This window comes from Coenobita brevimanus, chromosome 61 (assembly GCF_032717465.1).
Source record: "Coenobita brevimanus isolate Jiangsu-jjx chromosome 61, ASM3271746v2, whole genome shotgun sequence".
NCBI classification, from domain to species: Eukaryota; Metazoa; Arthropoda; class Malacostraca; order Decapoda; family Coenobitidae; genus Coenobita; species Coenobita brevimanus.
Window position 1 is genome coordinate 25404548 of NC_137014.1, and position 11919 is coordinate 25416466.

The following is an 11919-nucleotide window of genomic DNA, read 5'->3' on the forward strand; positions in this document are numbered from 1 at the left end:
GTTAACCTGATTTATATGATTACCTATGATCGGCGTCGGAATGTTTCCTTGTGCTTACGTACAGTATTTGTGTGTTGACGTTTTGCTCTGGAGTACTGTATTTGTGAGTTATAACATTAAATAAACCTTCTAACCACTTAAAGTGCTTTCTAGTGATTACCAGTGACAGATAACAGCAAAACAACACATCTGGGGGGTCTAGGGAGCAAAATACGGAGTAGTTTAAATATACGCGATTTCGCACATAACACGGCACGGTAGGAACGAAACCCACGTGTTCCGTGCGAGTTACCTGTACTCAAAGGTGATTTTCGTCTCCCAACTTCCCAACTGGATGCTACGTTAGGTTAGGTTAAATTATAAGGTATAGTTAAGCTAGGTTAGGTCAAGTTTAAACACTTAGGTTAGGACAGGCCCTAATTTCGCTGTAACCCTGATGTGTCAAACAAATTGACAGCGGAATACAACTTAAAACGATGGGGGAAACAGATTTAGTATGAAACGTTTATTTACCTCCCAGAAGTAATCCAACAAACATAAGACTATCAGGAAGAAGAACGAAGAATGTGAAACTGAATGCTCACTTACACGAGCAGAAGTATTTTGTGTGTGTGTGTGTGTGTGTGTGTGTGTGATTAGCAAACATTTTCGTTCAGTTTCATCTCCTAAAACTCGAAACCCATATGACTGTGAGGTAGAGTCTGTGAGACACGAGAAAGGACTTGATAACCATATGCTCAGTCGGTCCTAAATGTGTTGGGAAGCACGAAACCGAACGAAAAATGTGGAACTGAACACTAACAAGAACACAGACGAAAGTATTTTTTTCTAATTAGCAAACATTTTCGTTCCATTTCGTCCCCTAAAACTGCAAAACCCATTATGAGTGTGGGGTGGAACTAGGTGAAGCATGAGAAAGGATTGATAACAGTATGCTCAGTTAGTTGGAAGTGTTGGGAAGCATTAAATCGAATGAAGAATGTGGAACTGAACGCTACGATAACACATGGACGAAAGAGTAACTTTTCCTCTAATTAGCAAACATTTTCGTTCCATTTCGTTCCTTAAAACTGCAAAATCCATGATAATTGTGGGTAAGAACTAGATGAGGCATGAGAAAGGACTGATAACCATATGCCCAGTTGGTCCAAAATGTGTTGGGAAGCATGAAATCAAACGAAGAATGTGGAACTGAACTGTAATCTACGAGAACGCAAGGATTTTTTTTTTTTTTTCTGATTAGCATACATTGTCGTTCCATTTTGTCCCCTGAAATTGCCGAAACCCATAAATTTCATCAAACCGTTCGGCCTTGAGTTTGCCCAGAAAACATTTCCATTCTGTATGTGTATTCATAAAAACCACCAGGAACCCTCAGCCAGGAACAACGCTTGCCCATTCGTTTCAAAACTAACCATAGGTTTTTCACGAAAATATGCCCACTGTGCTTCCCAGGCAAAATTTCAGCAACCAAACCTACCCTAACCTATCCCATCTCACTAGGGCTGTTTGGCTGAGGTGGCTGGCTGTGGTACTGAGATAAATACCCATACAGAATGGAAATATGCGCTCAGGAAATGTACCCAGAGGTTAGAGGGTGACGTCATAGCGCGCGGCTTTCAAGTTTCGTCCCCAGGCCAGCTGACTTCCCGCGTGAGCTCGAGTTTTTCTGCGTGTTGACGTGACTTGTCTCATTATGCTGACCGCGTTAGAACAAAAACGTGTTACTCAACCACGTGTTACTTAAGGATTGACTGTACTGTATTTTGCATACTGTACTTACCTCTAACACCTCATTTCACTCTTTTATGTCCCTTATTGATGTGAATATGTAGTGTCTCAGGTGCTATGCATGTGCAGTAGGGAGGTGTTTTTCTGAGTTAGGCTAGGTTAGGGTCCATAACTACCAGTCCAGGAGCCAGGGACTTGTAAGTACCCAGAATGTTTAATATTATATAAACCTACCTCAAAAACCTCATTTTATGGTTCTTTTGCATTTATTTCAGTCTTTTATTTCCCTTATTGGTGTGATTTGGGTCTTAAACAGGTGCTATGCATGTCCAGAGGTAGTTGTATAGGTGTTTTTCTGAGTTAGGGTCCATAAGTACAAGTCCAGGAGGCTGGTGCCCACTATCCGGACAGGACCACTTTCCGGACATGCCGTTGGCTCTATTACATCGGATAGTGGAGGGATTACTTACTCATTTACATTTCTATTTACATTCTCTATTTTATTTACATTATTTACATTTCTATTTTATTTACACTGTGTTATGCAGTCACTTGCAGTAACTTATAAAACTATTTTCCACTGTTCACTTACATTTGCATTCATTGCTTTCACTTGCTGTTTACACATTATTTACACATTATATACATTTCCACTTGCACTGTTTTACTCACCAGATAGATCGTAGTCACTGTCTATCATTTTCATTGACAAATTAGCAAGTTCACGTTCCACAGTCACTTACCCCTTTACCTCTTTCCACACGAGGTTTAGTAGGGGGTAGAGGTCACAGGGCCCTTTGCATGGGGCTAAAAAGCAGCATAATTGGGCAGGCGCGAATCCGACGTACTTTCACCTTGAAAGACGACAGTAAACTGAATATAGTGTGGTGGCCTGCCTGCCTAGGTGAAGTGCAATGCTGCCAATGTCAGCGGGGTGAAAGCTGCTAATATATATGCTATGAAATGATTGGCAGGAAATCTGGACAATACATAATAAATTAGGTAGTTCCAGGTGAATGTAAATATCACTTAGGCTTCTCCCTTCCTTTCTTATGTATATTTTTATTACGAGAACAGATTATACGGCATATTTATGGGGAAATAAACAGCGAAAATTATTGAATGAGTGCACGTGAGGTGTTGTCAGGTGATAATTAGCCAATTCCAGGTGTATGGCACTATCACTTACCTTATTTCTTTCTTGTATATATTATTTGGTATAAGAATAGGGCATAGGGCTTATTTCAATGGACGAAATCAGTGGAGAATTCCAGGGAAGATTTACTTAGCGTAGCACGGCCAGGCAGGCGAGAGGAGGGGGTAATGGAGGGGAGGTAGGGAGGGGAGTCAAGAATGGGGAGAAATGGCTAAATTGTCAACAATGGATGGGAGTACAGATGAGATTAGGAGTGCTGACTAGTGTTGGACATTGACAGCACTGATAGATGATACAAGCCACCACTTGAAAGCCCGGGCGAATTCAAAATAACACAGAATCACAAAAGTGACGCCCCGCGGTATGATCCCTTGTTCCCATGCGTCACGAAAGTGATGCCCCGTGGTTAAGGGTTAATGGCCTATACTGTATACAGTACTTTCTTAAATGAATGATAGAACGGGTTTTATTGAGTTTTAAGTTCATTTCACCGAATATAATACTTATCTCTATGTCCTGATACATATTTTTTATACTTTAATGGAGATGAACATTAAGTCTGATATTATTGTACAAAAGGAATCGGACTCGGACTTTGTAAACATAGTGTTAAGATGGTGTCATGGAACAAAGTAACTTTTTGTAACGAAGAGTTGTTTGTTTGTTTTCTTGTCTTGTACCCTTCTTTTACATAAAAATAAAGACACCAAAGACAGCTATACAGTACTGAATAGAGATTCTGAAAGGTGAGGGTGTATTTGAGTGAAAACTACTCATATCATGCAACCTTTCTGCGGTCTTGGTCGAGACATACTTTTCTCTCAGAACTGTCCTTCCAAAATTAGGATGCGTCTTTCACAATGCAGCTTCTAATATGCCGTGAAATACGGTACATGACTACCAACCTTAAAGGTCCCACTCCTGCCTTGTCACGTGGGAAGCCACATATCCACACATCCACATACCCACCTGCTCACTCAACCCATCCAACACTCACCCTTCCCAGCCACCTGTCCAGCCCACCAAGCACAACGATCTTGGCCTTCCATCCTGCCTACCCACGAATGCTACCCACTAAACTCATCTAACAATGCCACCCAACACATCTACCCACCATGAACCCACCCACCCACACAACCCACCTACCCAACCACCCATGCAGAGCACTCTGGCCACACAAATCTCAGCCACCGTGGTGACCCACCATGTCACCACACACCCTGGCGGCCCACACAGTCCAACAACTCATCTTGCCCACAAACCACGGTCATCCACCTTCCCCATCCATGAATGCCACCCACCCTGCTCACCCAACAATGCCATCCATGACATCAACCCACCCTGCTCTCCCACCATACCTACCCATCTCACCCTGAATTCAGTGCAACTGCAGCCATTTCTTGTTTAAAGCTGTTCATAAGAAACATTACATCCTTTTCTGGTAACATTCCTCACGCTATGCATGTAACATGTGTGACGAAGCATATGACTAACCAGAGTTCCTTACAAGATATCACAGGGCTAAATTAGTAAGGTATTAGGATGCCTATTTGTATTATAAAGTTAAGTTAGTTTTCTCCAACTCATAAGCTGTGAATGGGAAAAATGTTTAAAAAAAATCACACATGTTACTCCTGAAGTACATCCACTCCAAGGTTGTGCCACAGTCTGACTGCAGAGTATATGTAAACACCTGTAGTGAAAATAACAACTCAAACAGATGCTATTTCAATAAAAACCAATGACAGCATTCCAAATAAATACATACTCGGATCACTGATGATAAGAAAATCACTAATCAGAGCATAAATTTTTCTTCAATGATATGGTATGGTATTTTTTAATGCCTCATGCTCAGAAGACAAATTAGCAACTTTTTCTGTCTTGATTCATAAAATTAAATGATTAGAGTTAACATGATATATTATTTTATATTTTTTATCAATTCTCAGTCTGATGCAAAAAGGTTGACATTTGCATGAAATGACCCTGTATTTAGTGGCTTTCAACTGATGTAAAAGGAATAATCAGGGTTTACGGGTGGGGTCTCCCTTACCGATTAAGATAAATTCTATGGGTTCTGTGCTTTCATTATCACGCACAACGCTCAGTACCAATTATGTGCAATAACCAAGGGATCACTGTAAATATATATATATATATATATACTGGTGTGTGTGTGTGTATATATATATATATATATATATATATATATATATATATATATATATATTTATATATATATTTATATATATATATATATGTATAGTTGTGAGTAAAAGAGGGAAGAGGAGCATAAGACAGTATGGATCAGTTGGGTCAAGGATTGTGTGGGTAAAGTTGAAAGTTGGAATACAAATGTGGGCGATTGTGTGTGTGTGTATGCGCCAACGCAAGATCTGCTAGAAGAGTGAGAGAAGAGTTCTGGACAAATGTAGAAGTGTGCATGGAAAAGTTTGGAAGGAATGAGAGAGTGTTTTTGATTGGTGATATGAATGGTAAAGTTGGGAATGTGAAGGTGGATGGAATAGTTGTTGAGTGGGGTGTGCCTGCTGAGATAGATGAGAATGGGAGTGCGTTAGTGGACATTTGTGCTGGGAGGGGGTTGGTGATAGCCAATACCCTCTTCAGGCATAAAATGATCCACAGGTATACATGGCGAGTGATGAGAAGGGTGGGTGGTGAACTGAATGAAAGGAAGGCAATGACTGATTATGTGTGTGTGGATGAACGTATGCGAAGATGTGTAATGAATGCAAGAGTGTATAGAGGCTGGGGGAGTGGACTTTCTGACCACTACTTGGTGATGGCCAGAATTAAAGTTCAAGTAAGTTGGAGGAATAGAAGAAGGGAAAGACGACAGGAAGGAGTAGTTGCAAGGAGAGTGGAAAGGTTACAAGAGGATGAGAAAAAGGCAGAGTATAAGAGAGAAGTGGAGGAACGATTGGGCAAATATGAATTGGAGCAGATGGGAGACGTGGAAGGTGTGTGTAGAACATTTACAGAAGAAATATGTTCAGCATGTGATGTGGTGTGTGGAAGGAAGAGAAGACGGAGGGAGGTGCAAGGAACAGCGTGGTGGACTGAAGAGGTGAAACAGGCTGTGGCACAAAAGAAGAAAGCATACAATGAATGGATGAGAAATAGGGGCATGGAAGAAGTTGAGAGGCGGAAGAGAGAGTTATATGTAGAAAGAAAGAGAGAGGTGAAAAGATTAGTAAGAGAGAGTAAGAAGAGAGTGGATGAGGAATTTGGAAGAAATCTGAGTGCAAAGTAGAGGGACTGTAAGAAAATGTTCTGGAGAGAGGTGAAAAGAGTAAGACAGGGTGGAAGTGAAGTTAGCAGGGGAGTGAAAGATAAAAATGGTAGATTACTAGTGGAGAAGGGAGAAAAAGTGAGCAGATGGAGAGAACACTTTAAGGAATTGTTGAACGTAGAGGATGGAAGTAATGCGAGTATAAGTGGCTGGGGAATGGCTGGGAGAAGGAGGGAGGTGAGAAGACAGGAAGAAATCAGTAGGAGAGAAGTTGTGGAAGCAATGAAGAAATTTAAATCAGGGAAAGCCCCAGGAATTGATGGAGTGTGTGGTGAAATGCTGAAGCATGGGGGAGAGATAGTAGTAGAATGGATGTGGAAGATGTGCAGATTGGCCTGGGAGGAAGGTAGAGTTCAATAGGATTGGAAGTCAGGTATAATTATTCCCTTGTACAAAGGAAAAGGGGAAAAAGAAGTGTGTGGTAACCATACGGGCATTTGTCTTCTTAGTGTAATAGGAAAAGTGTATGGTAGGATACTTATTGACAGAGTTAGAGAAAGAACAGAGAAATTAGTTGGAGAAGAACAGGGAGGCTTTAGGAAGGGAAGAGGCTGTGTAGATCAGATATTCATTCTCAGATCTTTTGTGGAAAAGTTTCAAGAGAAGGGAAAGAAGTTGTATGCGGCTTTCATGGATTTGGAGAAAGCATATGACAGGGTGGATAGACAAGGATTGTGGAAAGTGTTAAGAATATATGGAGTAGATGGGGAGTTGCTGAATGCTGTGAAGAGTATGTACGATGGTGCGAAGGCTGCAGTGCGTGTGGATGGTGAACTAAGTGAGTTTTTCTTTGAAAGTTGGGTTGAAACAGGGATGAGTCATGTCTCCATGGTTGTTCAGTCTGTACATGGATGGGGTAATAAAAGAGGTACAAGGTAGGGTAGTGGATGCTGGAGTGGTCATGGTGAGAGAGGATAGTGTTTGGAAACTCCCTGTACTGTTGTTTGCAGATGATACTGTGTTGTTGAGTGAAGACGAAGGGGAGCTGCAAGGCTTGGTGGATGAGTTTGAGAGAGTGTGTAAGAAACGGAATCTAAAGGTCAATGTAGGGAAGAGTAAAGTGATGGTCTTTGAGAGAGGTGAAGTCAGTGAATGTACAACGAGGTTGGATGGTGAGGAATTGGAAAATGTGAGTACGTTTAAGTACTTGGGTAGTGTGATGAGTAAGGATGGAGGTTTGGAGGGTGAAGTGCTTGAAAGGGTACAGCAGGGAAGAAAGGTTGCTGGTTCCTTGAAAGCAGTGATAAGAAACAGGGAAGTAAGCATGGAAGTGAAAAAGTTACTACATGACAGTATTGTGATACCAACTCTAACGTACGGAATTGAAGCTTGGATGTTGTTGGAAGGACACAAGTCAAGAGTGAGAGCAGTGGAAATGAGTTATTTAAGAGGAGCCTGTGGAGTCACATGGAGGGACAGGCTGACGAATGAGGATATAAAGGAGCATTGTGGTGTTGATGTGGATGTGATAGGAAGCGTTATGAGGAACACACTAAGGTGGTTTGGCCATGTGGAGAGGATGGAGGGTGAACGACTGACGAAGAGAGTGTATGTGAGTGAGGTGGAGGGGGAAAGAGGGAGGGGGAGGCCGAGGATGAGATGGAGGGATGGGGTGGAGAGGTATATGATTGAGGGGGGTGTGAGCTGGGAGCAGGGGAGTGAAATGGCCGGCGCCAGGGCGACTTGGAGGCGATTTGTTTGTGGCCACCCCAAATGGGATTGAGGCGTCTGGCAATAGATATATATATATATATATATATATATATATATATATATACATATATATATATATATATATATATATATATATATATATATATATCCATCCATCCATCATCCAATCTTACGTTGCCCCATGAGGAGCGTAGGAGCCCGAGGCTAGGCAGCTGGTCCTGACATTTAAGGCAAGAGTGACGAGCCTCACTCATAACTGAGTGGCATTATGTGAGCAATAAACCCCAACCACCCCTTGGATATAAACCTTCACTGGCTCAAATCGATTGGAGCACAATAATAATCCACTAAACCACCAGGTGCCAAAAATATATATATATATATATATATATATATATATATATATATATATATATATATACAGTATATGGTAATCCCTCTAATATCCGAACGTCCCTACTAACCGGACATAATCATCTCGGGATCCAATATTCCCAAAATGGGCCCAAAACCGCAAAAAATTAGAAAAAAATCTGACTTTTTTCCCACCCATGATTTGAAATTGCCGCCTGGCGCCGAACAGCTGTTACACCATGGTCCCTTCACCCCTTCCTTCCTCCCCCCTTCCCCCTCCCCTGTCAGGGTTGCCATTTGGTATTTTTCATTAACAAGTATGGGTCAATTTGGTAATGAAAAATTCGTTTGGTAATGAATCAGAATAATGCATTACCAAATGGATTTTTCACATGTATGAGGATACACGGGATGGAGATGGTGGATTGTTTGCTCTCTCTGATTAATCTGCTACCCTACATAGTGTGAAAATAATCAACATGGTGTTAATTATAAGGAGAGTGATTACATGTATTTCCACTTGAATATATAATTAGTGAAGAATAAATGCTAGCTTTATGAATTTGGTAATGAAAAGTTAAATTTGGTAATGAAAGTTGAGGAGAATGGTAATGTGGCCGCTGCAATCTGGCAACTCTGTTACCCCGCCATCATCAACAGTCACAGCCAAACTCCGATCGAAAGCAGATGCTCATAGCAGTGCAAGCCACAGGTGCTTGTTTTTTGTGAATAAACAGTGAATAAACTGCAATACCTCGCCACTAGAACATACGGAATTTACAGTGTTGTGCAGTGTTACGAAATTAGAATTTAGAGTGCAGAGGATTAACTGTGGACCGCAAACTGGCAGTTCAAACCAGTCCAGGAGCCAGGGACTTGTAAGTACCCAGAATGTTTAATATTGTATAAACTCACCTCTAAAACCTCATTTTATGGTTCTTTTGCATTTATTTCAGTCTTTTATGTCCCTTATTGGTGTGATTTGGGTCTTAAATAGGTGCTATGCATGTCCAGAGGGAGTTGTATAGGTGTTTCTTTGAGTTAGGGTCCATAAGTACAAGTCCATAAGCTGGGGCCCAATATCCGGACAGGACCACTATCCGGACCTGCCTATGGCCCTATTACGTCGGATATTGGAGGGATTACTGTTTATACATATATATATATATATATATATATATATATATACCCCCTGGGAGTAGTTTTTTTTTTTCAAGAATATTCCCCCAGTATCCCCATTTGTCGTAAAAGGCGAATAAAAAGGGTTGGCGAAGGGTTAGTGCCCCGCCCCGGAAAACTATCTATCTACCTATTGTCAGACGCCTCAATCCCGTTTGGGGTGGCCACAAACAAATCGCATCCACGTTGCCCTGTCCCCTGCCATTCCACTGCCCTTTTCCCAACTCATATACCTCTCCACCCAATCCCTCCACCTCATCCTCGGCCTCCCCCTCCCTCTTCCCCCCTCCATCTCACTCACATTCACTCTCTTCGTCAGTCGTTCACCCTCCATCCTCTACACATGGCCAAACCACCTCAGTGTGTTCCTCATAATGCTTCCTATCACATCCAAATCCACACCACAACGCTCCTTTATATCCTCATTCCTCAGCCTGTCTCTCCATGTAACTCCACAGGCTCCACTGCTCTCACTCTTGACTTGTGTCCTTCCAACAACGTCCAAGCTTCACTTCCATACGTTAGAGTTAGTATCACAATACTGTCATGTAGTAACTTTTTCACTTCCATGCTCACTTCCCTGTTTCTTATCACTGCTTTCAAAGAACCAGCAACTTTCCTTCCCTGCTGTACCCTTTGAAGCACTTCATCCTCCAAACCTCCATCCTTAGTCATCACACTACCCAAGTACTTAAACGTACTCACATTTTCCTATTCCTCACCATCCAACCTCGCAGTACATTCACTGACATCACCTCTCTCAAAGACTATCATTTTACTCTTCCCTACATTCACCTTTAGATTCCATTTCTTACACACTCTCCGAAACTCATCCACCAAGCCTTGCAGCTCCCCTTTGTCTTCACTCAACAACACAGTATCATCTGCAAACAACAGTACAGGGAGTTTCCAAACACTATCCTCTCTCACCAGGGCCACTCCAACATCCACTACCCTACCTTGTATCTCTTTTATTACCCCATCCATGTACAGATTGAACAACCATGGAGACATGACACATCTCTGTTTCAACCCAACCTTCAAAGAGAAATATTCATTTAGTTCACCATCCACACGCACTGCAGCCTTCGCACCATCATACATACTCTTCACAGCATTCAACAACTTCCCATCTACTCCATATATTCTTAAGACTTTCCACAATCCTTGTCTATCCACCCTGTCATATGCTTTCTCCAAATCCATGAAAGCCGCATACAACTTCTTTCCCTTCTCTAGAAACTTTTCCACTAAAGATCTAAGAATGAATATCTGATCTACACAGCCTCTTCCCTTCCTAAAGCCTCACTGTTCTTCTCCAACTAATTCCTCTGTTCTTTCTCTAACTCTGTCAATAAGTATCCTATCATACACTTTTCCTGTTATACTAAGAAGACAAATGCCCCTATGATTACCACACACTTCTTTTTCCCCTTTTCCTTTGTACAAGGGAATAATTATACCTGACTTCCAATCCTCTGGGGGTTTCCCCAATTTAACTTTCTTCATTGCTTCGACAACTTCTATCCTACTGATTTCTTCCTGTCTTCTCACCTCCCTCCTTCTCCCAGCCATTCCCCAGCCACTTATACTCGCATTACTTCCATCCTCTATGTTCAACAATTCCTTAAAGTGTTCTCTCCATCTGCTCACTTTTTCTCCCTTCTCCACTAGTAATCTACCATTTTTATCTTTCACTCCCCTGCTAACCTCATTTCCACCCTGTCTTACTCTCTGCACCTCTTTCCAGAACATTTTCTTACAGTCCCTCCACTTTACACTCAAATTCCTTCCAAATTCCTCATCCACTCTCTTCTTACTCTCTCTTACTAATCTTTTCACCTCTCTCTTTCTTTCTACATATAACTCTCTCTTCCGCCTCTCAACTTCTTCCACGCCCCTATTTCTCAACCATTCATTGTATCCTTTCTTCTTTTGTGCCACAGCCTGTCTCACCTCTTCAGTCCACCATGCTGTTCCTTGCACCTCCCTCCGTCTTCTCTTCCTCCCACACACCACATCATATGCTGCACATATTTCTTTTGTGAATATTTAGCACACACCTTCCACATCCCCCATCTGCTCCAATTCATATTTGCCCAATCGTTCCCCGGAAAACAACTAACTAAAATGACGAACAAGAAGCCTCGGACAAGGAATGACCAAAAGATGACGACCAAGGACCGGACAAAGGACATGGTAATCAGAACATGGAATGTAAGAGGTGCGAATGATGAGGTGAAAGAGAGAGAGATTCTCCAGGTGCTTGAGGGTGCGAAAGTTGATGTATGTGGAGTAACTGAAGCTAAATGGAGAGGTGAGTGTGAGACAATGGGAGTATGGATGGGGTATATGTTGTTGTTGTTGTTGTTAGATTTTCCCACCTGTGAAACAATGTGAGAGCGGGCTTATGGTGTGAGGCCCGTCAGTGAGAAGCAGATGACGAAGGGGTAGCAGTTGCTGGGCAGTAGGAAATTATGAAGGATGGGTGATGTGGCGGAGAGCAAGG

The 11919-nt window shown here is 42.0% G+C and overlaps 1 protein-coding gene across 1 annotated transcript in view; it reads right to left on the bottom strand.

Annotated features, from left to right (window-relative positions):
* Positions 1 to 11919, bottom strand: part of LOC145403713 (PX domain-containing protein kinase-like protein) — a 1006790-nt gene that overhangs the window by 76667 nt on the left and 918204 nt on the right. The gene's annotated exons all lie outside the window — the stretch shown is intronic.